The 27275-nt window shown below is 40.4% G+C and overlaps 2 long non-coding RNA genes across 4 annotated transcripts in view; both read left to right on the top strand.

Annotated features, from left to right (window-relative positions):
* Positions 1 to 4476, top strand: part of LOC138760981 (uncharacterized) — a 29231-nt gene extending 24755 nt beyond the window's left edge. The window contains exon 8 of the long non-coding RNA XR_011356041.1: positions 4316 to 4476. This is a non-coding gene — a long non-coding RNA (uncharacterized lncRNA). The remainder of the gene's footprint in view (positions 1 to 4315) is intronic.
* A 3503-nt stretch (positions 4477 to 7979) lies between these two features.
* On the top strand, positions 7980 to 25855 carry LOC138759920 (uncharacterized). Of its 3 annotated transcripts, XR_011355226.1 has the most exons (3): positions 7980 to 8109; positions 10496 to 10793; positions 24738 to 25855. It is a non-coding gene; the product is annotated as an uncharacterized lncRNA (long non-coding RNA). The 3 variants fall into 3 exon arrangements; XR_011355227.1 differs by lacking the exon at positions 10496 to 10793 and having other exon boundaries at positions 25626 to 25855; XR_011355225.1 differs by lacking the exon at positions 10496 to 10793.
* The last annotated feature ends 1420 nt before the right edge of the window (positions 25856 to 27275 follow it).

The raw sequence follows: 27275 nt of genomic DNA, 5'->3' as shown, positions 1-27275 counted from the left end.
AAAATCAGCACCTCTAGGTTCAGAATAGTTTCTTTCCATCTGCTACCAAGCTCTTAAACCTCTCCAAACTACCTTCATAATACACTACATGAACCACCAAAAGATCTGCCTCAGTTATTGAAATTTCACTTTTTTATTGCATAAATGTAATTGTGATCATTTAATTACCTATCCTTTCACATTTATTATCCCATTTTCTGTGTCATTGCACATTATGATAATTTAATTTATACTAAATTGGCGGTGTATCTTACGCACCTGTGGGTCTGCAGCAAGTGAGACCTTTGGTGCAACAGCACATCGTACTTATGTGTATGATGTTAAGTTCTCGTTTCATATCATCAGTGGAGCTCTTGAGCAGTTAGATACAAGCAAAAGTATGAGCAAGGGATTGGTCTGCAATGGCACAGGTCTCCTAATAACAATCTAAAACCATGGGGTTATGGGCATTAATATTAAAAATGTGTTTATGTGTATGCCATTCTAAGAGCATACATTAAATACTCATACACATCCCTAGATGCAGGCTTCTGTGATTAAAATATCTAAGACACGTGTAACATTGGATAGATAAAACAAATATTAGAAGCAAGTATTACAGGAAGATTCCTTCTCAACACTTCATTTTCAATTGACTCAAAGTGAACATTGCATTAGGAAATGTTCAAGATGAATTTCTGAATTAAATTTGTGCGTCCCCTAGAAATAAATTGTCAGTAGATTAAGGGCTCAGTCCCGAGACGTTGGTTTTATATCTTTGTCTCCTTTGGACACTGTGGAATGCGCTGAGTTTCTCTAGCATATGTATATTAACAGCATCTGCAGACTTTCTTGTTTCACTACAATAATATACCTTAAATTATTCCTGTATAGAAAGATAATACAAATAAAAGATAGATGGATAATAAATACTCACAGTTAGAGTAGATGAATGAAATAGTGCAGGAGTCCACATAGTTCTTTTTTGTGGTGCCAGAGTAGCCTGTGGTTAGTATTGTACAGGGAGTTTCAAGAGCCTGATAGCCATTGAGAGCTGAGAGGGTCACTGGAGTCACCCTTTGCTCCATGGAGGACATTTACTGGGAGCATTGCCTAAATTGGGCTCAATGAATTACGGAATATCCTTTCCACCCAAGGCACAGTATCTTCAATCCACTACCATCAAGATAAAGGTACAGGAGCATCAAAATCAGGACTGCCAGACTGCATCTTCCCACTACTGTGAGATTAATGAACAATATCCTGAAACCATGAAAGTCATCCCAAACATTTATGTTGATTATTTAAGTGATCATTGCGTGTTTGTGTGTGCACCATGATCTGGAGAGATGCTGCTTCATCGAGTTGTATATGTACAATGAGAAATAAAAACTGTTGTTGAACCTGGAGGTGCTGGACTTCAGTCTTCTGTACCTGTTGTCCAAAGGTAGCAATGGGATAGCAAGGGTCCTTTTGCCTGAAAGTAGCAGTGAGAAGAAGTTGTGACTGGGGTAATGTTGGCTGCATGGAAATATACCAAGAAACACTCAGCCTGATGCTCGATTTTGTGGTAGGCTAATGTAATGATCACATTACTGAAATAATAGCCATTCCACCAGAGACTTCAAGTCAAACCCATGAATACAACCACGGAATGGAGTCCTGCAAAACCTGACTTTAGAGGGTAGTATTATATGTCCAATAGAAGGTGAATGGACTATTTAACATCACTTCTGATGATCTGTACTGAAGTCAAAATAATCCACCACCCATACACCATTGCACTTGTTTGAGAGTTAGGGATCTGGTAGCCTGTTGAGACTGACACACCAAGTCTAGCATTGGCACAAAGTGGTTTTGACTTCACACCGATGGGTGGTGGTGTTAGTGGGGAAGACGGCACTGTACCATGCAAGACAGGTGCAGAATAGAATGGTGATCCTCCAAAATCAAAACTTAACCCACCCCACCAATCTTCTCATATGGACTGCAAGTTGGACATCAAGAGAAATAGTGTTAGGGGTTATGCTACCATTACAATGTTAGCCTTTACATTGCTGAAGAGTATCATGGTCAGGCTACCTGAGATGCATGCACCTCTTGTAGAGAAGGAACCATACTGACATTTTCCACTTATCATGAGTGAACATGGATTGGAGAATGATTACCCCTTTGCAGTATCAAAAATAATGCACATTTTCTCATTATATTCAACAAGATGTGGATATCACTGGGAAGGTCAAAAAATATTGCCCCTCTTTCAAGCTCAAATGGCTTACTGCAGCTTTTTAGGGTAGAGTCAAGTATGTTTCTGTGTACACTGAGCCACATTTCAACTTGACTAGTTCAAACTCTCTGAAAATGCATAATTAATTCAAATGTAATTCAGTAGTTTCCAGGTCACCATTGCAAAAACAAGTGTTTGCTCAATTTATTCAATGAACCATTTAATTTCCCAACTGTAGTCAATAGGGCTCATGTTGGCCTTTGGATTATTCACCCAGTTATAGGACCAGTATGAAGTTGCCCAAACTGCCCTTTATTTTCAGCATCTGTTGCTTTTTATTTTGGGATAGTATCGTTTTGCAGTTATATTTCTTCTATTATTATTGTTCCAGTGGTCAACATTGTCTTAAGAAACACAATGCAACAATTAAATAAATGCTTGATTAAAGAACCTGCAGCATGTTTTTTTGGGGTTGAAGGACATCTAGCATTTTTTAAAAAATAAGTAAAGAACATTGAGTGGTTTTATTCTTAATGTCTGCTCGGCATATTCAAAGATTTCCGTGGCTTCAGAGTATGATTCAAATCCAAACAGCCAGGTTCAGTGGATTGAGATTAAATTCCAATGGAAGTTTACTCAACGGGAGGTCAAAGAGAGTAGTAGGACATGGTGTGAAAGGTATGCAGGTCTCTCCTCTGGGTATTCAATTCAAGATATAAACATACACCATAAAAATTAGGAGAAGAAGACCCCCCTCTAATCCTTGAGCCAGCTCTAAGAGATTATGGTTTACCTTGATTATAACATCAGCTTTGCTTTCCCATCCACCCACAAGAACCTTTCATTTTTTCCCTTGTGAAAAATCTGTTTTTTTTTGCTCTCTTGAAAGTATTTGTCTGTGAAGAAGAGAATTTAAGATATCTAAGAGAAAAAAATATCATCTCATTAAAATCAAAGAATTAACCAGAAAATGATGGAAATGCTGAGCACATGTGACACATCTGTGGAGATGCTAAATGCGTTTCTCTTTCCACAAATGCTATCTCATCTCCATGCAATCTCCATCAATACTGGAGCACCTCAAGGCTGTGATTTTAGCCCCATGCTCTACTCCCTTTACATCTACAATTGTGTGGCCCAGTGCGACAATGACACCATCTACAAATTTACCAATGATACCACAGTAGTGGGTGGTAGAAAGAAAGGCGATGAGTCAGTATACAGGATGGAAATTGAAAACTTGGCTGAATGGTGAACCAACAACCACCTTGCACTCAAAGTCACCAAAACTAAGGAGCTGATGGTTGACTGCAGGAAGGGAAAACCAGAGATATACAAACCAGTGATCATTGGGGGATCAGAGATGGAGAGGGTGAGCAAATTTAAGTTTTTGCGATTCATTATCTCAGAGGATCTTTCTTGGACACAACACACTAATGGTTTCATGGAGGAAGCACATCCATGCCATTACTTCCTCATGAGTTTATGGAGGTTTAGAATGACACCAGAAACTCTGGTGAATTTCTACAGATGTGTGGTGGAAAGTGTGCTGACAGGCTCCATCACAATATCACTCTGTGTAAAGCCCTGTAAACGGTAATGGATACAGCCCAGGACATCACAGGCAAAACCTTCTGCACTATCAAGAACATCTACAGAGAACGCTGCTGTTGGAGAGCAGCAGCAATCATCAAGGATCCACACCACTCAGCACGTGCTGTGTTCTTTCTGCTGCTATCAGGTAAAAGGTAGAGGTGCCACAAGACTCGCACCATCAGATTCAGGAATGGATGCTACCCCTCCACCATCAGACTCCTCAACCACAAACTCAATTTAAGGACTCTTTTGAACTTTTAAAATTCTCTCTGTGTTGCACAGTAAGTCTGTTTACATTCATTATCTTTACAACTCTCTATTTGTTTACATGTATACACTGTGCACAGTTTTTTGTGCATGACCAATAAGTAGTAATTCTGGAAGCCCGCAGAAAAAAGAACCTAAGGGTTGTATGTGGTGCCATGTTTGAACTTTGTCAATGAATCTGAAATCTGAATCTGAATCTGCTATTTCCAACTCTTCTTGTTTTTATTTCATCATTTTATATCCTAGACATTGGAGGTTCTCCAGGTTGATTCCAGAGATGAGGGTGTTAAGGAATGAGGAGAGATTGAGATTCCAGAACTATACTCACAGGAATTCGGAAGAATGTGAGGGAATCACAAATAAAATCATGAAGGGGGTGTATCGGATGGAGACAGGCAAGTTGTTTCCACTAGAGAGTAAGACAAGAACTGTTTAACATTTTCACAAATTTCTCAATGTGATAAATATTATTGCAAAATTCTTTTCATTGGATTTGGGGTTTCCTCTCATCCTTCAAAAAAATACGGGAGTTGTAAGGGATTTAAGTTAATTGGTAAAATTGGGGGGCACAGGCTCGTGGGTCAGGAGGGCCTGTTACTATCCCATACATCTAAATTTAAATAACCAAAGGATGCAACATCAAGATTTGGGGGAGTAAGTTTAGGATGTAGATGAGGTGGAACATTCTTAGTCACAGTTGAGGTGCTGGAGTATAGGAGGATAGCTCATTGTATAAAAGAAAGCTTAAAAAATTACTCAGGAAATTATAGGCCTGTGAGTCTGACATCAGTCACAGTTAAGTTATTGGAAGGTGTTCTAAGAGATTGGATATATAAATATTTGTACAGCCAAGAGCTGATTAGGGATAGTCAATACAGCTTTGTGCTTGGAAGGTCATGTTTAATAAATCATAGAGTTTTTCGAGGAAGTTACCAGGAAAGTTGATGAAGGAAAGGCTTGTTGTCTACATGGACTGTCCAAGGCCTTTAACAAGATCCCACATGGGAGGTTGGTCAGGAGCATTCAATCACTTGGCATTCATGGTGAGGTCATAAACTGGATTTGACATTGGCTTTCTGAGAGAAGCCAAAGAGTGATAGTGGATGATTGCCTTTCTGACTGGAGGCCTGTGACTAGTGATATGCCTCAAAGATCAGTGCTAGGTCTGTTGTTGTTTCTTGTTTATATCAATCATCTGGATGGTAAAATGGTAAATTGAATCAGCAAGATTGCAGGTGGCACAAAGATGGAGATGTAGTGGACAGGGAGGAAGACTTTCAAAGCTTGCAGAGGGATCTGGATCCACTGGAAAAATGGGCTGCAAAATGGCAGATGGAAGTTAATATGATGCTATGGTAAGATTGTACAAGACAACCTGTGCATCATAATGTGGTACAGTTACTGCAGAGAAATGCATCTGAGGTAATTCCACAAGAACATAAATGTGGGAGAGAGGATAACTAGAGTCCCCCTCCCTGCTCCATTGATGTGATCTATTGGGATTGTTATCTGAAGCCGGCATGCAGAAGCATGGAGAACCCCTTCCTCCTTGCACACAGCATCTTTCAGTTGGTCCTATCAGGGAAGAGACAGCATCACCAAGCTGAGGAACAGTTTCTTCCTAAGGACAGTGAGATAGCTGAATGACCAAAGGAACTGCTCACACGAAACATCCAAGACTCTCATCTGTACAACGCAATATTTATTTATTTATTTATAATACTTGTCCTGCATATATATTATATGCCTGTATAAGTGTTATGTCTGGTGGTGTATCTACATGCTTTTGCACCAAAGTCCGGACAATGCTGTTTCATTGGATTGTACTTGTACAATCAGATGAGAATAAACTTGACTTGACATTGGTGAGGCCAAATTTAGAGTATTATGTGTAAGCGGTACCTACCTACAGGAAAGATATCAATAACACTGAAAGAGTACAGAGATGGTTTACTAGGATGTTGCTAGGATTTGACAACCTGAGTTCCAGGGAAAGGTTAAACAAGTCAGAACTTTATTCCCGAAAGTGTAGAAGAATGAAAGGAGATTCGATGGAGGTATACAAAATTATGATGGAGAAAATGCAAGTAGGCTTTTTTCTCTGAGGTTAGGAGAGATACAAACCAAAGCATATGAGGTAAGCATCAAAGGGGAAAGTTTAGGGGGAATTTCACGTACATAGTAGTGGGAGTGAGGAACAAGTTGGCAGCTGAAGTGATTAATGTGGGCTCAATATTAACATTTAAGAAAAATTTGGGCAAGTACATGGATGGGAGGGGTATGGAGGGATATAGACTGAGTGCAAGTCAGTGGGACTAGGCAAAATAATAGCTCAGCACAGACTAGAAGGGCTGAAGGGCCTATTTTCCATGCTGTGTGTCTCTGGTTCAATGCTTCTCAGGAACTGCTTTTCCCAGAGAATAGTGAATAATGAATCACTGGAATTCTCTTCCTAAGGCTGCCTTATGAAGTATATTTAAGAGTTGGATAGATTTTTGCATGGTAGCATCCACTTTGGATCAGGCTCGATGGGCCAGTTGGCCTCCTTCTGCCCTTTTTCCATTGTCAGGCTCTGTCTTTAAAAAATCTCTCATTATAAACAGGGTCCTTGAACCCAGATTCTGTGCCTGACAATGGGTGGAGTTTTGTTTTGAACACCACCATACCATTAGAATTTAAGCAACATGTGCTTCTGAATTAACAGCAGCAAAACAAATAAAACTAATTACTTTCCTTGAGTAATATTGGGTGTAGTTTAATCAAATATTTATTTGTGAGCATCACTGGCGATATCTGCCTTGAAAGTGTATTTCCATGTCGTGAGAACAGAGCGACTGTTTGTGGAGGATCCCTTCTACCCATTGAGGACAGAGCAGCTCCTGAACTGGCTGGAAGTCGCTGTGAATGAATCAGATTTGCAATGTTACATTAAGGTGCAGGATCCCCAGTTTGACCATTGTCATTGATCAGTCTTGCAGCTTTGGTTTTTGTACCGTTGTGATTTTCCATGAATTTTAAAAATCCATGATGGCACTGGAAAGTGGTGACTTTTTGCGATGCATGGCCGGTACGCAAAACTGAGCTTTTCACCATACATGACAATAAACTATAATCCACAGACTGCGATTCCTGACATAATTGAATGAAGTGTGCCTGGCCAATTTAAAATACAATTAAACGTGAATCACACTGGTGTGGAAGTAAAGTCTCATCAAAGCAATTCAAGACCAGAATAAGCAAGGGTTTATGATTAAAAGCGAAAAGTGGACAGATTTTCTTAGAAACAGCCCTATGGGATCAAAATATATTTTTCATTATTAGTCAATAATAGTGCCAACAATACATTGAAAGATGCCTGGATAATAAGAATGATTAAATCATAATTTATTGGTTATGATTTTGAATGCCATTGAAAATCTACACATGTAAATTATTTTTTATAAGAGCAAGTTATTTTCCTCGACGGTGAATGAATGCTGCTTTCTGGAGTAGAAAGCAGATAAGTTGTCAAGACATTTTTTATTTTGTATTGAAGTGTCACTGGGGAGCAATGTTAATACCTGATTCTCCTCTACTTAACAGCCAGTTATCCAATTTCCATTAACCCCCTCCCACGAGTCTTTCCCTTTCCCTATCCCTCTGTCTCCTGCTGAGTTTCTTCAGCACGTTTATATTTTGGAGAACCCCAGCATCTGCAGGCTTTGTGTTAACTCTTATTAAGCATTTTAGGGGCAGCCCCCGATGGTTTCTTTCATTAAATAATGAGGAAACTTGGCCATCCCAGATTAGGTTAATGGTTAAGAGACCTTCAAAAATATCTATGTTGAAACATCCAATATCCTGGGGCTGGAAATGTTTGACCAAGGTCTAAACCACTGCACACTTGTCTTTTTTTAAAATCCATTACACAGTGGACAACATGGCGAAACAGTTCCCAGTTTAGTCATGATCTCCGGTGTGACCCTGTGCTGAGTTTCTACACATCTGCATGGGTTTCCTCCAGATGCTTTGGTTTCTGCCCACATCTTGAAGACATGCAGGTTGGTGGGTTAACTGGCCAGAGTAACTTGGCTCCATTGTGCATGTAGGCAGTCAAATCTTGGGAGCTGTTAATTGGAATGTGGGCAAAATAAAATGCGAGTAGTGTAGGTTGCATACTTAAAAGCCACACCTTAACTTGATAAGATGAAGAGCCTGTTTCTGTGCTATATGGGCACTATAAGCAATAAGGCCTATTTAGTTAATTTCTGTATTTATTGATGGTCTCAGAGTCCATTACGGTCCAGGTTAGGGTAGTATCAGGAAGAACAATATTCTGATAGCTGTTGGATTAAAAACTGTTCTTGAACCTAGCAGTTCTGGATTTCAGGCTTCTGTACCTTCTGCTTAACTACATGAATTTCTCCTGTTTATAAAATATTATCCAAATCGGCTCAGCCTTAAATCTGGATACCTTCATTCAACACTCACAATCACAGACATGAATCTGTTCCCACCAACTCTGTCGCATCCATCTGCGATATTTAACATTGCTATCAATTATCAATGAAAGCAGTACACATTTTTAAGTTGTCTTTCCTATTTATGTTCTGTCTAATCGATGCTTTTTTTTAAATGCCCTGATATCCTTCTTGTAAAGTCCAACCAATCTCTACTTCAAACCTGTAATGAGGTTTTATATCTAGGTTTTCATTCCACCTTCCTATTCATGTCACAAAGAAAATGAGGGGAATGAAAAAGGTCATTTTGACAAATCGAAATCCATCAGTAAATGAGGACGATTTTACTACAGTGTAAAGCCTTCTTATAATAACAAGAAGAGTGCATAATTTGTCCTTGGCCTGAACAATTCCCCCCACCCCTCCCCCCCCCCCCAATTTCTTTAAGTCTGTGTAACCTTCACAGCCCTAACAAGGCTATGTTAGCAAACAACATGTGGCCTCCAAAACCTGACTACATAAAAGTAAAAGAAGCCTCCTTTTGCTTAATCTCATCATGGTGACCTCCTCCTCTCACAAGCTGGTGCCAACTTTTTACATGATGCACGAGTTTCCTTCTTGGAAGCAGATGACTCTTCTCAGATACATCAAGTATAGTTGAGTGCGAAACAAAACAAAGAATATTCTTGTCTCTTTCCTTCCTTCTGTGCAGACTGCTAGATGTTTTGAGTGATGTAGCATTAGACACTCCATCATTAGTTGAGTTATATTGAAACTGCCAACATGCCGATTCACGCTTATAACTGGCAACTACAGACTTAAAAATTGAAGAGTTCTCTGTAAATAATCTTGATGATAAACTAAACTTTCACTCTCTGCGGGCTCAGCTATCCCAGTGCCATAGAAAGGGGTGATTTTCTTTGATGTAGATGCTCAAAAAAGCCAAATAACTAGAAACCAGAAGATTTATAATGCTTAATATCATTTCATAGTGCTTTAGCAGTTTTCACTTCTGATCCCAGCTTCAGTAGTTTATAAGTACCCACTGACACAATTTAAAAACAGCAGACTTAATTGTGTATTAGCAAACCGTTATGTGAGTTGAAGTGGATTTCTGATCAAACTAGTCATCAGCATTGCTATTTTAAAGTGTGACTACATATGAATGTTGAGGAACTTTGGGGGACATCCGATGCGCTCTAGTATTTGCCAAAGCCCTTTCCTGCTCACGGTGTCGAAGGCTTTGGTGAGGTCAACAAAGGTGCTGGATGGGTCACGTCTCCAGAATGGAGGACCATCGCCTTCCCAAGATCGTATTATATGGCGAGCTCTCCACTGGCCACCGTGACAGAGGTGCACCAAAGAAAAGGTACAAGGACTGCCTAAAGAAATCTCTTGGTGCCTGCCACATTGACCACCGCCAGTGGGCTGATAACGCCTCAAACCGTGCATCTTGGCGCCTCACAGTTTGGCGGGCAGCAGCCTCCTTTGAAGAAGACCGCAGAGCCCACCTCACTGACAAAAGGCAAAGGAGGAAAAACCCAACACCCAACCCCAACCAACCAATTTTCCCTTGCAACCGCTGCAATCGTGTCTGCCTGTCCCGCATCGGACTGGTCAGCCACAAACGAGCCTGCAGCTGACGTGGACTTTTTACCCCCTCCATAAATCTTCGTCCGCGAAGCCAAGCCAAAGAAGACATATGAATAGACAGGGAGGGAATGGAGGGATAAGGATCATTTGAAAGGAGATGGGATTAGTTTAAATTGGCATTATGGCATTGCAGACATTGTGTGCTGTACTGTTTTACGTTGAAAAGTGTTTTGGCTGAAGACCTCAGCAAAATATCCATTACAGCTCATTACAAGGGGACAAATCTCCACTGCTGAAGTGATTGGAATTTGCAGTGAGATTCTAATGTTTTATGCTTCTTAACATTAGAGAAATCCTAACAGTTGTTTTTTTTTTCTCTCTCTCTGTTTTTAAGTTCCTTGCTCTGTGACCAGCGTTGAGGAATATCAAGTTGATAGAAACTGCAACCAATCTTTTGCTGCTCCCAAGATGCACAGTCGCATGGTTGCTGAACAGGGCCGCACTTGCTCCCCAGAACCACATCTCCCAGATAATTAAAAAAGCATAGGCCAGCCAGTGAAGTGGGAAATCTATGAATATTTACAAAATCCTGTTGCAATTTGAGGAATCTAACTGGGCAACATTCAGGTCCTGCAGACAGCACTCTGTTGAGTGGTGAGCTCTACTGCGGTGTCTATTCGTGAATTGGCCAGGTATGGTCATAACCAGCATCAGGATATACTTTGGACCTCAACAGAAGTTTTACCACAGTAATCTTGATTTAAACAGGCTACTCATCAAAGCCAGCACAGTGATGTAAACACTGTTAGGCAGCTAACCCCATAACCCTGGTCACATCCTCTACTCACTGTTACCTTCTGGAAAGAACCATTTCTTTTCAACAGCTATCATGCTCTTGAATCTCACTGTACTACACTAACCCTATCCTTAAACTCGTCTGTGACCACAAAACAAGATCTGTCTGCATTATTGACAGATCACTTTTTTCTCTTGGACAATTTGTGTCTTTGGCTATTTATTTAATTATTCTCCAATATTTATCATCTGTTTTTCTGTCTTGGCATATTGCAGTAATTTAATTAACTCTATTGTAGTTGGGGTATCTTATGTACCTGGGTGGCTGCAACAAGTAAGAATTTTGGTAAATTTGTACTTAGTATATGAGAATAAACTCTCATCTCATCTCAATCACCACCTCTCAGAGGTAGTTGTTTCCTGAATCACAATGTGGAATAGGTCCATTGAGAGACAGATAGGAGATAATCTTCACCATGTGATCACTCCAAGTGAAATCCAAGGAGTTGCACTGACTACCTAAAGTCTCACAAAAACTATTGACTTCATCAATCAAGAGGAGGTGTGGAGAATCTGTCTCAGCTTTGACTCCCCTCAGAAACTCACCTTGAAACAACGTTTGGTGGTCTGCAAGCCATCTTTTCTTCAATCTTCCTCACTGCAATAGTGCAGCTCACCTCCAACAGGATTCCTGGTGAAGTGAAGCAAATCTACAGAACAGAGGGATATTGTTCAGCTTTAGCCAGGAAGCTGCAGTACATCAGTGATGCTCATGGATACCCTATTCAGTGGTTGAGCATAGGAAAGGATAGGCCTCAATCTGAACATCTGAAAAACAATGGTCTCTTCCAACCTAACTGTACAATACCATCCCTGACATAGAGGACCATAGCAAGACTTTATATGGACCATATCCCACTCCTTGGGATCCACCTCTCAGCTAAGCTAATACTTATATCAGTGACGAATTTCACCATTTTTACCAATGTGTAAGCACAACTTTTATCTGCTTGAATAAAAGACTGAAGATACAGACCTCAAACTAACAGAATGGGCATTTCACTGGGCATTAGTGATCCCTACAGACATCACAGGACACCGGAGAGATACCATTAATGCTGTGCTTGAAAAATTCTCCATATCCATTGGCAGGATAAGCAAAAGAATGTAAGTAGCTGCTCCCAGTCTGATATCCCCACCATCTAATTATGTTCAGAGGGTTCTATTGGGTATGATGGGCTTCTGGGAAATTTGTGAACAAACTCCTGGAAGGGGCGTTCTGCTATGTCCAGCAGGATGATGTGCCAAAGTCTGGTATTTTAATGAAGCTGACAGAAAGGCCTCTTGGTTTTGTTGTAGGAAGTCATGAATAACCTTAGAGAAATTCAGCAGGCCAAACAGCATCAATTAGAGAAAATGAATGGTCAATGTTTTGAGTCCAAACCTTTTATCCAAATTTTAGAGTTTTGGCTCAGATTGTCGAAATTTCTTTTTCTCCTACTAATGCTGAGTTGCTTCAGAAAGTTGTATGTTTAGCTTCAGACTCCATTATCTGTAGTCTCCTGTGCAGTGGTGAATGGTGATACTTCGGGATTATTGATACTTAGAAGTGAAACCAGAAAGCAATTCTCACAGAGATAGCGAGTAGAGAACCAAAGATGATTGAGGAAATGAAGCTTTCCATCCTGTGAAAAAATTTCCCCCATAATCTAATTGAATGGCTTGCATCAAAGTTAGTATCCCTGCAGAAAGAATGGGATGAATTATAACAAAGAATTGATTTTAAATAAAAAGCTTGCAGCCGTTCAAAAACCCTTCCACAATATTAAATAATAACAGGGAGAGATGCATATGCTATTGTAGCTTGTCTTTGAATTGAATAATTGGAGTTGTGAAGTCTTTGCTGTGAACCATCGAGATCATTGCATCAAGATTAAAGCAGCAGGAGTCAGTTTGTCAGCGTCACCACCCCAATGGACATTAGCTGGTTTCAGTGATAATTCTGCAGATCAGATTCTGGACAAGAGGTGGGTCAGTGTTCAAGTCAAAGTTACAGTGGATGAGAAGTAACAATGGTTCATTGGAAAGAGTTCAGAGATGGGATGGTTATCCACAGTGGGGAGATTAAGCCGACTGGCTCTATTCTCATTGGCACTTTGACGAATGAGAGATGATACTATTGCAGCATTGAACATTTTCACAAAGTTTGACCAGGTAGATGATGTTTCCTCTAGGTGAGATGTATTAAGTCAATAGTCCTAATCTTAAGGGGGTCAGATATTCAGGACTGAGATAAAAAGAGCCTCCTTCACCCAGTGGGCAGTAAGTCTACCCAGAAGGGCAGTGATTCATCACCAAATGAGTATAATCAGGGATTGTTGGGTTTTTGGATATTAAGGGAATTATAGGGTAATGCAGGAAAGTAGTAACAAAGTAAAAGTTCAGACATGAATTGAACAATTGGTGTAGCAGAAGTGAGGAGTCAAATGGCCAGCTCCCTCCTCTAGTTTGAATATTCCAGTGAGGAAAGATAAATAATTAGAGCCTTATGTTCCAATTTACGAAGCAGAATCAATACCATGCCATCAATGCTGTGTTCGACACTCTACAATACATTTATAAATTGTTCCTTTACAGCACCATTGATCGGGACCAGAGTTCAAATCCTGCGCTATCTGTATATTCTTCTCGGGTTTATGTGGATTATCCCTGTGAACATAAGAACATAAGCAGGAGTCAGCCATCCGGCCTGTCAAGCCTGCTCCGCCATTCAATAAGATCATGGCTGATCTGATCATTGACTCAACTCCACCTATCTGCCTTTTCCCCATACCCCAAAGTTCCTTTTTTTATGTAACAATTTATCTAATTGAACATTTAATATGTTTAATGAAGTAGCCTCAACTGCTTCCCTGGGTAGCGAATTCCACAGAATCACTATTCTCTGGGAAAAACAGTTTTTCCTCATCTCCATCTTAAATCAACTCCCCTGAATCTTGAGGCTATGTCCCCTAGTTCTGGTCTCACCTACCAGTGAAAACAAATTTCCTGCCTCTATCTTATCCATCCCTTTCATAATTTTATATGTTTCTATAAGATCTCCTTTCATTCTTGTGAATTTGAGTGAGTATAATCCCAGGCAATTTAGTCTCTCCTCATAGGTCAACCCCCTCATCTCCAGGATCAACCTAGTGTACCTCCTCTGGACTGTCTCCAAGGCCAGTATATCCTTCCTTAAAGTATGGAGACCAGAACTGTGCACAGCACTCCAGGTGTGGCCTCAAGAGTAACTTGTATAGTTGCAGCATGACCTCCTTGCACTTGAATTCAATTCCTCTAGCAATAAAGGCCAACATTCCATTTGCCTTCTTAATAACTTGTTTTACCTGAAACCCAACTTTTTGTGATTCATGAACAAGTACTTCTAAGTCCATCTGCCCTACAACATGCTGCAGTTTTTTCACATGTAAATAATAATCTGCTCTTCTATATTTCCTACCAAAGTGGATGACCTCACATTTACTAACATTGTACTCCATCTGCTAGACCTTTGCCCGCTCACCTAATTTAACTATATCCTTCTGCAGCCTCTCCACATCCTCTGTACAATTTTCTTTTCCACTCCATTTAGTATCATCTACAAATTTGGCTCCGCTACACTCTGTCCCCTCTTCCAAATCATCAATGTAGATGGTGAACAGCTGCGGACCCAGCACTGACCCCCGCGGCCCCCCACTTATCACTGTCTGCCAATCAGGAAAACACCCATTTATCCCGACTCTGCCTTCTGTAAGTTAACCAATCCTCAATCCATGCCAATATACTTCCCCCTATTCCATTTATCTGTATCTTAATGATAAGTCTCTTGCGTGGTACCTTATCAAACTCCTTCTGGAAATTCAAATATACAACAGCAACCTGTTCCCCTCTATCTCCCACATCCATTATAAACTCAAATAACTGCAGCAAGTTTGTCAAACAAAACTTGCCCTTTCTGAATCTATGCTGTGTCTGTCTGATGGAACCCTTTTGTTCTAAATGCCTCGCTATTTCATGCTTAATGACAGCTTCAAGTATTTTGCCGACTACAGACATTAATCTAACTGGCCGATAGTTACCTGTCTTCTACCTGCATCCCTTTTTAAAAAGTGGCGTGACATTTGCTGTCTTCCAATCTTCTGGTACCTTCCCAGAAACCAGAGAATTTTGGTAAATGACGTCCAACACATCAACTATAACTCCCGCCATTTCCCTCAGTACACTGAGATGCATCCCATCAGGATCAGAGGATTTATCCGCCTTCAGTCCCATTAGTTTGCTCAACACTATCTCTTTTGTAACAATTATTTTATCAAGGTCCTCACCTCCCTTTGCATCCCTATCACCACTCTTTGGCATGCTAGTCATGTCTACAACTAACACAAAAATATTTGTTCAATGTCTGGGCCATTTCCTCATTATTCAATATCAATCTCATCTTCCAAGGGACCCATGTTGATTCTAGCCGTCCACTTCAATGTTATATATTTATATAATATTTTGCTGTTTTTCTACTTTGTGCTAATTTACCTTCATAATCCTTCTTCCCTTTCCTTGTTTCCTGTTTACTTGTCCATTGTTGCCTTTTAAAGTTTTCTCAGTCCTTCAGTTTCCCACTACTCCTGACGACTTTGTACACATGAGCTTTTAATTTTATGCTTTCCTTTATTTCCTTAGTTAACCAAGGCTGACTCTTCCCTCTCTTACTGCCCCTATTTTTAATGGGAATATATTTTTATTGAGCACTGTGAATAATGTCTTTGAAAGTCTTCCACTGTTCCTCATCTGTTCTGCCAACTAGCCTGTGCTCCCAGTCCATGCTGACCAATTCCTCCCACATCCTGTTGTAGTCTCACCTGTTCAAGCATAATACACTCATTTCAGATCTAACTATTGTACCCTCCAACTGTATGAGAAATTCAATCATACTATGATCGCTTTTGCCAAGAGGGTCCCTAACTACTAGATCGTTAATTTTACCTGTCTCATTGTACAATATTAGATCTAAAATTACATTCTCCCTTGTTGGTTTTTTAACATGTGGCTTAAGAAAGCTATCATGGATGCATTCTACCAAGTCATCCTCCAGACTCCCTCGACCAACTTGATTTTCCCAATCTACATGGGCTCCAGTTTCCTCCCACTGTTCAAAACGTACCAGGGGTGCAGGTTAATTGGGTGTATATTAAGCGGCATAGACTCGTGGGCTGAAATGGCCTGTTATTGTGTTGTATATCTAAATTTAAATTTAACATTTAAAAAAAAATTAAATATCTTTAATCTCTTCCAGCTTGACAATGCATTAGGGTGCTTTAATTCTGGCTTCTCCCATATCCCAAGTTTCATTGATTCAATGTTTAAGTATTCAGCTGACCCATACCCTAATTCTGAAATTTCCTCTGCATTGAATGCCATCCCCTACCATACTCTCCTCCTTAAAAAGTCATTCCTTTGAACCAACTATTTTTGAATTATTTATTATCCTAATGTTTTGCTATCACTTCCAAATTTGATCTGAAAAGAGGTTGCAATGTACTTGTAACATTTTCCATGCCAAAGATGCCAAATAAATATGTTGTTATCATTAAATATGAGCTTTAAATCACAAAATCTTACAGAAAGCAGATCAGAATCAGGATTTATTGTCATGAACAAGTCATGAAATTTGGTGTTTTACAACAGGATCATAGTGTAAACATACAGATTATAATCATCTTATGGCATTGTAATAAAAAAAATAATAGTGGATGAAATGTAAGACAGTGTCTTTGGATCATTGATTATTCAGGAATCTGATGGCAGTGGGGAAGAAGTTGTCCTTGTGCCGCTGAGTGTTTGTCTTTAGACTCCTGTTCCTTTTCCCGATGGTAACAGAGTGAAGAGGGCATGGCCTGTGTGGTGGATAGAGGCTGCTTTTTTAAGACACTGCCCCATGAAGATGTCCTTGATGGAGTGAAGTCTGGTGCCTGTGATGTTGCAGGCCGAGCTAACAACCCTCTTGGAGTTTCTTGTCCTGAGAGTTGGCACCTCCATACCAGGCAGTGATGAAACCAGCCAGAATGCTCTTCATGGTACCTGTAGAAGTTTATGAGAGTCTTCGATGACATACTGAATCTCCTCAAACACCTCACAAAGTATAGCCGCTGGTGAGCCTTCTTTGTAATTGCATCAATGTGGATGCTTAGCTCATTAGATTTATTTTTCGATACAACTTTCTCCCTATAACCATTTTTAGCTGAGCTGAACTCAGATGCAATAAGAGTTTATCATCATGTACATACTGTGCGTACAGATGCACATAAATTCTTACAGGTTGCAACCACACAGGTATGTAAGATACCACACCTAGAATACTGTGAACTAAATTACACAACATACCAAGAGAAAAAGAGGATAAGTATAAAAGGATTGATAATAATCACAGTTGTAGTTAATGTAAAACAAAAGCGTTGTTTCAATAGTGCAGGCAGATTTTTGCATTCCTGCACATTCAAATTACAAAACCAGCCCATGATGCAACCAGTCAATATGGTTTCCACTGCAAAGGTATGAAGGTTTTAAGGAGTATTCAATGACATGCCAAGTTTCCTCAGATTTCTACTAAAATAGAGACATTAGGGTGTCTTCTACACAGTTGTCTTGATTTGCTGAGGTCCTCCGATATGTGAACTTCCAGAAACTTAAAGGTAGAAACTTAATCCAATGCTGTCCCATCAATGAAGACCAGTGCAAGGTCCCTTGGACTCCCTTTCTAAAATCTGACATTTTGACTCTATTAAGAAGTCTTCAAAAACTTTCATTCATCCCTATTTTGTTATCTCATTGCAGAAAGTGTTAACATGCAACAATTTTGTCGTCTTCAACAGCTCTCTGCTAACTCACTCAATAACTCAGATAGTTGAGTCAAAACCATGACTGTCAGTGGCTTGCACAGCCACGATGGCACTATAGCTGAAGTTAACCCTCCCTCAATCCAGCACCCATGAGTGAGAATTTTCCAATGAGTGATCTGGATAATGAGTGTAATGACTACACTTTCCATATTCACTGGTGGATAACTAAGCATCCTTAGCAAACAATAAACTGTCGGAGGAACACGATGGGTCAGCCAGCATCCTGAGGTATAAATGGTCAGTCAATATTTATTGAGATTAAATTAAAAAGGAGATGATATCATGCCTATGAAGGGTGTCACGGTTAGCATAGCATAGTAGTTAGCGCAATGCTGTTACAGTGCCAATGAATGGGACCAGGGTTCCAATTAAGTGTTGTCGGTAATGAGTTTGTATGTTCTAACTATGTCTGCATGGGTTTCCTCTGGGTGTACAGTTTTCTCCCTCTTTTCAGAAAAAAAACATACTAGGGGTGTAGGTCAATTGGGTGTAATTTGGTTTGTGTCTTGACAGCTGAAAGGGTCTAAATTTTAAAAAAAATTAAAGGAGAAAGAAAGCTGGGAGAGGGGCCAAAGGAAATAGTATGTTGGACAGAAGAAGGGAGAGGTGGAGAAAGTGAGAGACCTCTCTCTGAAAAGAGAGTTGGGGGTGGGGAAATTAGAGAGAAAAATAAGAGCAGGTAAAAAGGAAGGAAACACTGGAACAAATGAGGATTACCTAAAATTAGAAAATTGATGTTCACGCCATAAGGTTCAAGACTGTCCATGAGGAATATCATTCGAAGTTGCTCAGATTTACATTTGGCCTCACCGTGACAATAGATGAGGCTGAGGACAGGCATGTCAAGATCATGCTTTACTGTTACTCAGCTTTTAGATAGCTCATCTATCGACATGCACCAAAGGCTGATACATTCCTAACTTTTAGAAAGAACTCAGTACAAATGTTTGTACTCACTGAGCTGTTGGAGAATTAAAGCTCTTGTTGTTGTGTAAAAGACCCAATATTGCAAACAACAGATCAAAGCTATGAAGTAAAACATGAAAGTCTGCAGACACCGTGGTGGAAGTAAAATCAGAATGCTGGAGAAACTCAGCAATTCAAACTGACTTTCAAAGTGTACTTAAAGATACATAGCCAACATGTCTGGCCTGAGCCCTTCATCAAGTTATGAAAGAAAATGTAGACAAGCGCCCAAACGAAATGGTGCAGATGAAGGGCAGAAGGGAGAGCACAGTCCTAAGGGCAGGAGGTAATAGGTGTATAAGGGAGGGAGGGCTCAGCCGTAAGCAGGGGGAGGAGGAAATGCTCTGTGAATGAAGAGGAAAGGGGATAGAGAGCTGGAGGAAGGAAGACAAAGGGAAAGGGAAGGAGGGAGATGGAGAGTAGGTTAGCAGAAACTGGAGAAGTCAATTTTAATGCCATCCGGTTGGAGAGAGCCCAGATGGAAAATGCTCCTCCAATTTATGACTGGTCTCGATGAGACAGTACATGTGACCATGGACGAACATGTCAGCATGGGAATGAAGTGCAGAATAGAATTGGTTGGCCACTGGGAGAATCCTGTCACTGATATGGGTGGAGCAAAGGTACTCAGTGAAGCAATCTCGTAAGTAAGATGGGGTTTTAATAACAATTTTTTTCTTCTCTTCTTTGAATATTCCAAATTGAGGAGAAAGGGATAATATTGTTCAAATTGTTATAATGTTATATGTTGTATTATCTTTTGCAATATATTGATGTTTCTGTTTTTACTAATTCAACTCTGTGTTCTATTCTCCTCCTGTATTGTTTATTTATAATCTTCTTTCTTTGGCTTGGCTTCGCGGATGAAGATTTAAGGAGGGGGTAAAAGTCCACGTCAGCTGCAGGCTCGTTTGTGGCTGACAAGTCCGATGCGGGACAGGCAGACACAGTTGCAGCGGCTGCAGGGGAAAATTGGTTGGTTGGGGTTGGGTGTTGGGTTTTTCCTCCTTTGCCTTTTGTCAGTGAGGTGGGCTCTGCGGTCTTCTTCAAAGGAGGTTGCTGCCCGCCAAACTGTGAGGCGCCAAGATGCACGGTTTGAGGCGATATCAGCCCACTGGCGGTGGTCAATGTGGCAGGTACCAAGAGATTTCTTTAGGCAGTCCTTGTACCTTTTCTTTGGTGCACCTCTGTCACAGTGGCCAGTGGAGAGCTCGCCATATAACACGATCTTGGGAAGGCGATGGTCCTCCATTCTGGAGACGTGACCCATCCAGCGCAGCTGGATCTTCAGCAGCGTGGACTCGATGCTGTCGACCTCTGCCATCTCGAGTACTTCGACGTTAGGGATGAAAGCGCTCCAATGGATGTTGAGGATGGAGCGGAGTAATATGCTTAATAAAAAGATTGCTTTCTTTCTTTCTTTCTTTCTTTCTTTTTCAATCTCCCAGTCTGCGCCCAGTCTCTCCGATGTTGAGAAGGCCATTGCTTTTGACAGGAATATCTTCACTGGTATGAATTATCACCATTGCAACTAGACTCAACACTCGCATAAAAAACATTTGATTAAAATTTCAAGAATAAAATCAAGTTAAGGTACTGAGAAAGACCTAATGTTGCCAGGACACCTGCAGAATAAAAAAGACAATGGCATTTATTTGTTAAGAAATTGTCAAGTAATTTATCGTTGTTTCCTTAAAATCTGTTCAATATTCCTGTTCAAGACTTGGGATTCCTTTATTATTATGTAATAAATGGACAAATTTGTCATCTTTTACTTGCCATAAAAGCACACAAAGAGGTGCCAGTAGCCTGAAGCCCCCACCAATAGGAGAAAGAGAAACTAAAGAGGGTCCCTTCAGAGATACTGAGTGTTCATGGATTCACCTCCTGTGTAACCTCTGCAGCCCTATGGTCTCCTGTCCGTTACCACGGCGATTCTATGACTATGTGTTTGCCCTGTAAAGACACAGAAAGGAAAGATTTTTGTGTATTTTGTGTACATAGCCATGAATGGAATCTTGAATATGTCCAACACTCCTCTGAAAAGAATTCTGTTGAATAGCAATTTACTGTTTACTCAATTATCAGTAAATAGTCTAGCCATGTAACTTTTTTTTTAATCAATATTACTCTTGCAATGCATTCAAGTATCTACTCCACTGTGCATTTGTTTGTCAATTCTTGCAGGAAATCTTAAAGCAGATTCCCTTTTTTATAATTGACTCTTTTGTCATAAAGGAGCAGTTTTTGACTACAATATGATATTGAGTTTATTGTCATGTATATGGTACTTTGTACATATGCCTGAAAATCTTACTTGCTGCAGCTGAACAAATACTTATAAAGATAATCTAGTAAACTAATTAAATTAAATTAAAAAGGACTATAAATAAATAAGAAAGAAAATATTCACAGTAATCCTGGTGCAAAAAAGTGACTTTGCAATAGCGTGGATAGTCCTTTTGTGGTGTCGGTGATCCATGATAAGTGTATAAAGTGAAGGTTCAAGACACTGGTAGCTGTTGGAAAGTAACTGTTCTTCAACCTAGAGGTGCCTGTCTTCAGGCTTCTGAGCCTTCTGTCTGAAGGTAGCAGTGAAAGGAAGTTGTGACAGGGAGGTGGGGTCATTTTAGCAGAATAACAGTGCCAGAACAGTCCCCCAAATATCACATAGGTTCTCGGCCTGATAGTTCCTTACCTTCTCAGCATGTAATTATTCAATTGCTGGTCTCTGTCCAGTCAATGGGGGCCAAAAGTCCATACTGGTGAAAGATATAATTTATTTTAAAATTAGTAATTCTTAGCATCATTCAGATTTAAAGGAAGTTTACTGAAGGGCATGTATCAGCAGATGTCTTGAATGTAGATTTAATGAGGGGAAATAATGATAGCTCAACACAAGATCAAAAGCATCAGCAGGTGAAAAGACAGTCATCAACGTGACAACTATTAATTCAATGAGAAAAAATGATTAAGCTGTGAAGAATTGCAAAATAAAAGAAATGGGTCTGAGATTACAAGATGGTGCATGGAGTAAGAGATTAGAAGCCCTATGCAAGGGGAAAGAGACACTGAGAAGGGAGTACAATAGCAGAAATAAGATTTTGTTTTGCTGGACCAATGGATGACTTATCTGATGCTTTCAGGGTTTGACATGGTGTCAATCAATAGCTGATGTCAGGTGTGGACCAGTAGGAGACTGATAAGAGACCCTGGACCCTATTGAAATGTTAATGAGAAGACTCTCAGCAGTGTTGACAAGCTGAGAGATCTTGTGGTCCATGCCCATAGGACACTCAAATCTGCTGCACAGGTTGATAGTGTTGTTAAGATGGAATATGTTGTGATGGTCTTTATTAACTGTGGAATCCAGTTCAAGTGCCGTGAGGCAATGCTGCAGCTATATAAGAGTTTGGTTAGATGGTTATTTGGTTATTATGTTCAGTTCTGGTCACCTCACAAAAGGAAAGACATCGATGCTATAGAGAGGGTGCCGAGGAGATTTACAAGGATGGATTGGAGAGCATGCCTTATGAGGATAGGTTAAGGGAACTTTGTCTTTTCTCCTTGGAGCATCGGAGAATAAGGGGTGAGTCAATAGAGGTATACAAAATGAATGTGGATGGCCAATAGTTTTTTTTAACAAGGTTAATGCGAGGGTGCATCGTTTTAAGGTATGGGGGTGTGGAATGTACAGTCAGAGGTAAGCTATTCACAGAGAGTTGTGGATGCATGGATTGTGCTGCCAGCACCTAGGATAGGAGAAAAGTTTTGCATGAATTATTTCATGGATGAGTCATTTTGTGCTGTTGGTTCAGTCCATGATTAGTGTAGTAAGGGGAAGTTCAAGGGTTCGATAGCTGTTGGAAAGAAATTGTTGATGAACCAAGAGGTGCTGATCTTCAACCATCCGTACCTTCTGCCCGCAGGTGGCAATGAGAGGAGGTTATGACCAGGGTGATGGGGGTCCTTCATGATGTTGGCTGTCTTCATGAGGCAGTCCCTCACGTTATTGAATGGGAAGTCCAAACAGATAAAAAGACACAATGACTATCTTCAGCAGGAGAGGGTTTAAACATCTAGCCTTGATCTGCAAAGAAATCACCAGAAAAGTTACCGGATTAATTACATAAATGCCAAGAAATGGTCAGAGGCTTTAATATCTTACTATTAGTGACAAATCTCCTGACTGCCCAAAGCTTTGTCCACCATTTGCCACTCAGGTTATGAATGTGTTGAAATACTCTCCAACTATTAAAATGAATGCAAGGACAACAAGACATTAAGTTCAACACCTTCTGAGATAGCTCTCCCAGATATAATAGATAATCGTATATTATTCATCTTAAGTATTTATCATCTCATTTAATTCAATTAAGTTTACTTTTACAGTCTTTTTTACAATTACCTGTTCAGCTGCAGCAGTAAGAATTTCCATGCAAATGTACACTGAACAATGTGTATGACAATAAACTCAGTATCATTATCCACCAAGCCAATCACTCTTCTTCCTCTATTACTGCTCGCTGCTGATGAGTGTGAGGTCTTGAAGGACTATATTAGGGTTTCTGTTTGACAAGCTCTCCCAAAACCAAAATCTCTCTTACCTACTATGTCCAAGTCAGCAAAAAAATGGGAAGGTTACCCACAGCAGGATCCTCTCCAGACTACCTATTAGCCTGACTTGGAAATATGTCATCAGTGGTTTGTGGGCCACAGTCTTAACAGTGATGTTTGACTTACACAAGGAGGACCACAGTGGTTCAAGAAGGGAGGTCATCTCCAAAAAAAAATCCATAGGGTTACTAACTCAGCCTGTGACATCACAGGCACCAGACTTCACTCCAGCGAGGACACCTACATGAGGTTGTGTCTTAAAAAAGCAGCCTCTATCCTCAAGGACCCCCACCACCCAGGCCATGCCCTCTTCACTCTGCTACTGTTGGGTAAAAGATGCGGCACCAGGACAGCTTCTTCCCCACTGCCATCAGATTCCTGGACGATCAATGAACCAAAGACACTGCCCTTACTTGGACCTTTCAAGCATTATTTTGATTTATTGTGGTAAGGTGGTTTTTGAATGTTTGCACTGTGATGCCTCCATAAAACAGCAAATTTTGTGACTTGTTCATGATCATAAATTCTGATTTGACTGGATGAGGGTATAACCAAAGTTTCCAGCATGAACAGATATTTAAAAAAATCAATGCTGTGTCCTTGTGTTATGAGAGGTTCTAAATGATCCCATGACTGTTCTTAAAATTGAGCTGCCTCTTTAGAAGTTGCCCTAACAAATTTGGATTCCAAAAGAACGCGTTCTGAATTTCACAACCACCTGGACTTGTCCAACATTCTCAGCTGGGTTAAAAAATATCCCAGCAAGGTGGATTTAGAGCAAATTTAGTATCGGGCCTTGTGGATAGTGGGACAGGTAATGGAAAATTAAGGATTTAAGGCCTTATGGCTTCAGAGCCAAAAGATTTTCTCCCTCTGGTGCTGCTTGATTTGTTGAGATGCTCCAGCAGCTTGTTTTTTTTTGCTCCACATTCCAGCATCTGTCCCCTCTCTTGTGTCCCCAGGTTCAAAGGCCTGTCTGAACAGAGAAGAGAATTAAATCTTCTTCTAACATTTATGTACTGCACGGTACAATTCCCATTTAAAATCCAGCTTTGTAGCAGTTAGTGCAATGGTATTACAATGCCAGCAAATCGAGTTGGAAACCATTTGTGGCCATAAGGAGTTTACACATTCTCTTCATGTGGGGTTTCCCTGTGTGTTCCAGTTTTCTCCCATCCCTCCAAAATGTACAGGGTTGGTATGCTAATGGGGCTGCACGGGTTTCTTGGGCTGGAAGGGACTTCAACTGTGCTGTACTGTTGCAATTAAATTTAAAAATCAATTAGTCGATTTGCAGTGTAATGCATGAAATTTTTACTGTTTCAGGATCTGGAATATCTTGAAGCTGTCCTCTCTGTTTAAATGCACCAGTGTGGTGTGACCTGTATGATAACACTGAGGAGATCATAAACCAAAGAGCCATACACCACTGAAAAAACATGATAAAGTAACTTTTGCAACGCTTCCTCTCTCACTCATCAATGGATAATCTCTTCCTCTTAAATACTGATGTAGGAACTCCGCAGTGCTGCTAACAAGGAAAATTACCGTATGCTTGTGTACTACGTGGTGAGACCCCCACAAGGAAGGTGTGAACAGTATTTAACAGTGTCAGACCTGAATATTCACACATGCCACCAACAAATTAAAATGGACATCCATATTTGGGAACAAATAGACTGACCTTTATTTTACATACAATCATTTGCTTTTCCTTTTCAATTCCCCTGGTAGCTGTAATTTGCTTGAGTTTATTGCTTTAGGAAAAAGAAATAAATGACTGTCCAGCTTCGTTTAATTTAATTTTCCCAAGACACTAAAGAGGACCACATTGTTACAGTGACAGTGAGAGAAGACTGATTTCTTTGTTTTGCAATTTGCACCATAAAGACTCTCAAATGGAAATGCACTGTTGAATTTAAGTCTGCATAATTCCACCATTTAATGATCTTGGACTGCAATAGGCAACATCTCCTTGTGCATGGGAACATCTGGTTTAACTCGTTCAGACATTTAATTGTTCGTTGGAAAGTGAAAATAACAACCAGTCTTAACAAACAAGGGTGAAGCAGTTTCAAGAATTTAATTATTCCACGCAGGGATAAGCAGAGAAAGATGTTCATTTTAATCATAATGAATCTTCCATTCATAAGCTCACGAGCAAGGGCTCCCAAAGGGTCTCAGACACTGATGGCGTCTTAATCTCTATTGGAGGTTCAGAACGAGGAGCCGAGGAGGATGACTTGGACACCTGGAGCTCATGTTCACCTCTGGACCGAGCAGGAGTCTGTGCAGCTACAGAGGTTATGGGGAGCGCAGGAGGTGACAGCATCAGAGAAGGCAGCGGGATCCACGGATACTCAACTTCCCTGAAGGGACTCTCTTTTGCTTCCCGTTCTCTTCTCAGTGGCCTTTACAGGGAAAATAAAAGTCAACACATCTTGTGTGCTTTGTGTATTTGTCAATAATGCACTCTTAAAGATCTTGAATATTGAATCTTGATCAAGTTGAGGTCAATAAAATAATGTTAAATGTAACATTTTAAATGTAGATGTATAGCATGATAACAGGCCCTTCCAGTCCATGAGCCCGAATACACCAATTACCTACAATCCCCATAGGTTTTTGAAAGGTGGGAGGAAACTGGAGCACCTGGGGAAGACCCACATGGACACAGGAAGTACAAGCAAACTCCTTACAGACAACACCGGATTCAAACCCAGATTTCGCGTACTGTAATAGCATTGCACTAAACACTACACTAACCATGCTGCCCGACAAGAAATCCGGTCGCTATTACAAAACCGCGACCTGGATTCGAACCTGGCGTTCCATGTAAGACATTTGTACATGCCCACTTGGCTTTCCTCTGGGTCATCTGGAATTTAAAGACATACAAGGTTAGCAGGTTAATTGGTTGCATGAACCTGGATTCGAATCTGGCACTCCATGTCAGACGTTTGTACATGTCCACTTGGCTTTCCTCTGGGTCATCTGGAATTTAAAGACATGCAAGGTTAGCAGGTTAATTGGTTGCATGAACCTGGATTCAAATCTGGCGCTCCATGTAAGACGTTTGTACATCTCCACTTGGCTTTCCTCTGGGTCATCTGGAATTTAAAGACATACAAGGTTAGCAGGTTAATTGGTTGCATGAACCTGGATTCGAATCTGGCACTCCATGTCAGACGTTTGTACATGTCCACTTGGCTTTCCTCTGGGTCATCTGGAATTTAAAGACATACAAGGTTAGCAGGTTAATCGGTTGCATGGGTGTCATTGAGTGGCGCAGGTTCATGGGCTGAAAACGCCTGTTACCATGCTGTATCTCTTAATTTAAAACAATGACATTTATAGCTCATGACACATTCCTTTGTAGTTTTATCAATTTAAATGTTAATGACACAGCAGAGTAGAAACTGATTCCAGTGCTTGAAACATCTGCTGCCCAGTTACAGACAATCAACCAACCAACTCCATGTGTTTTGGAGGGTGCAAATTGGTGATGGTCACACCATATATATAAAACTTTAAACTCAGTCATCATTACCAGCGGATTGTTAACATGATGCAGATACTGAGACTGCTGACAGGAGCTTCACTCACTTCTGTTTGAGCAGACTTTTTCACAGCCCATATCAGCTGCTGGAAAGTATCTGTTGCAGTAGCCTGAGAGAAATATCACTTGCATGTTTGCAGTTTAAATCAACTTCTGTGTTTCTAGGAAATGAGGTGTTGACATTTTGTCAACTCCTTCGCTGCAGCCAGCATTCAGCAGGTTTTTAATTAGTTTGAAACGGAAGCTTATCTGCCTTTGGACTAATCCGTGTTCAGCTATGATTATGTGGGGACCTTGAAGTCCCA

The sequence above is a fragment of the Narcine bancroftii genome, chromosome 4, assembly GCF_036971445.1.
Source record: "Narcine bancroftii isolate sNarBan1 chromosome 4, sNarBan1.hap1, whole genome shotgun sequence".
In the NCBI taxonomy this organism is placed as follows: domain Eukaryota; kingdom Metazoa; phylum Chordata; class Chondrichthyes; order Torpediniformes; family Narcinidae; genus Narcine; species Narcine bancroftii.
Note: the sequence above shows the minus strand (reverse complement) of the source record. Positions and strands in the feature narration are given on the sequence as shown.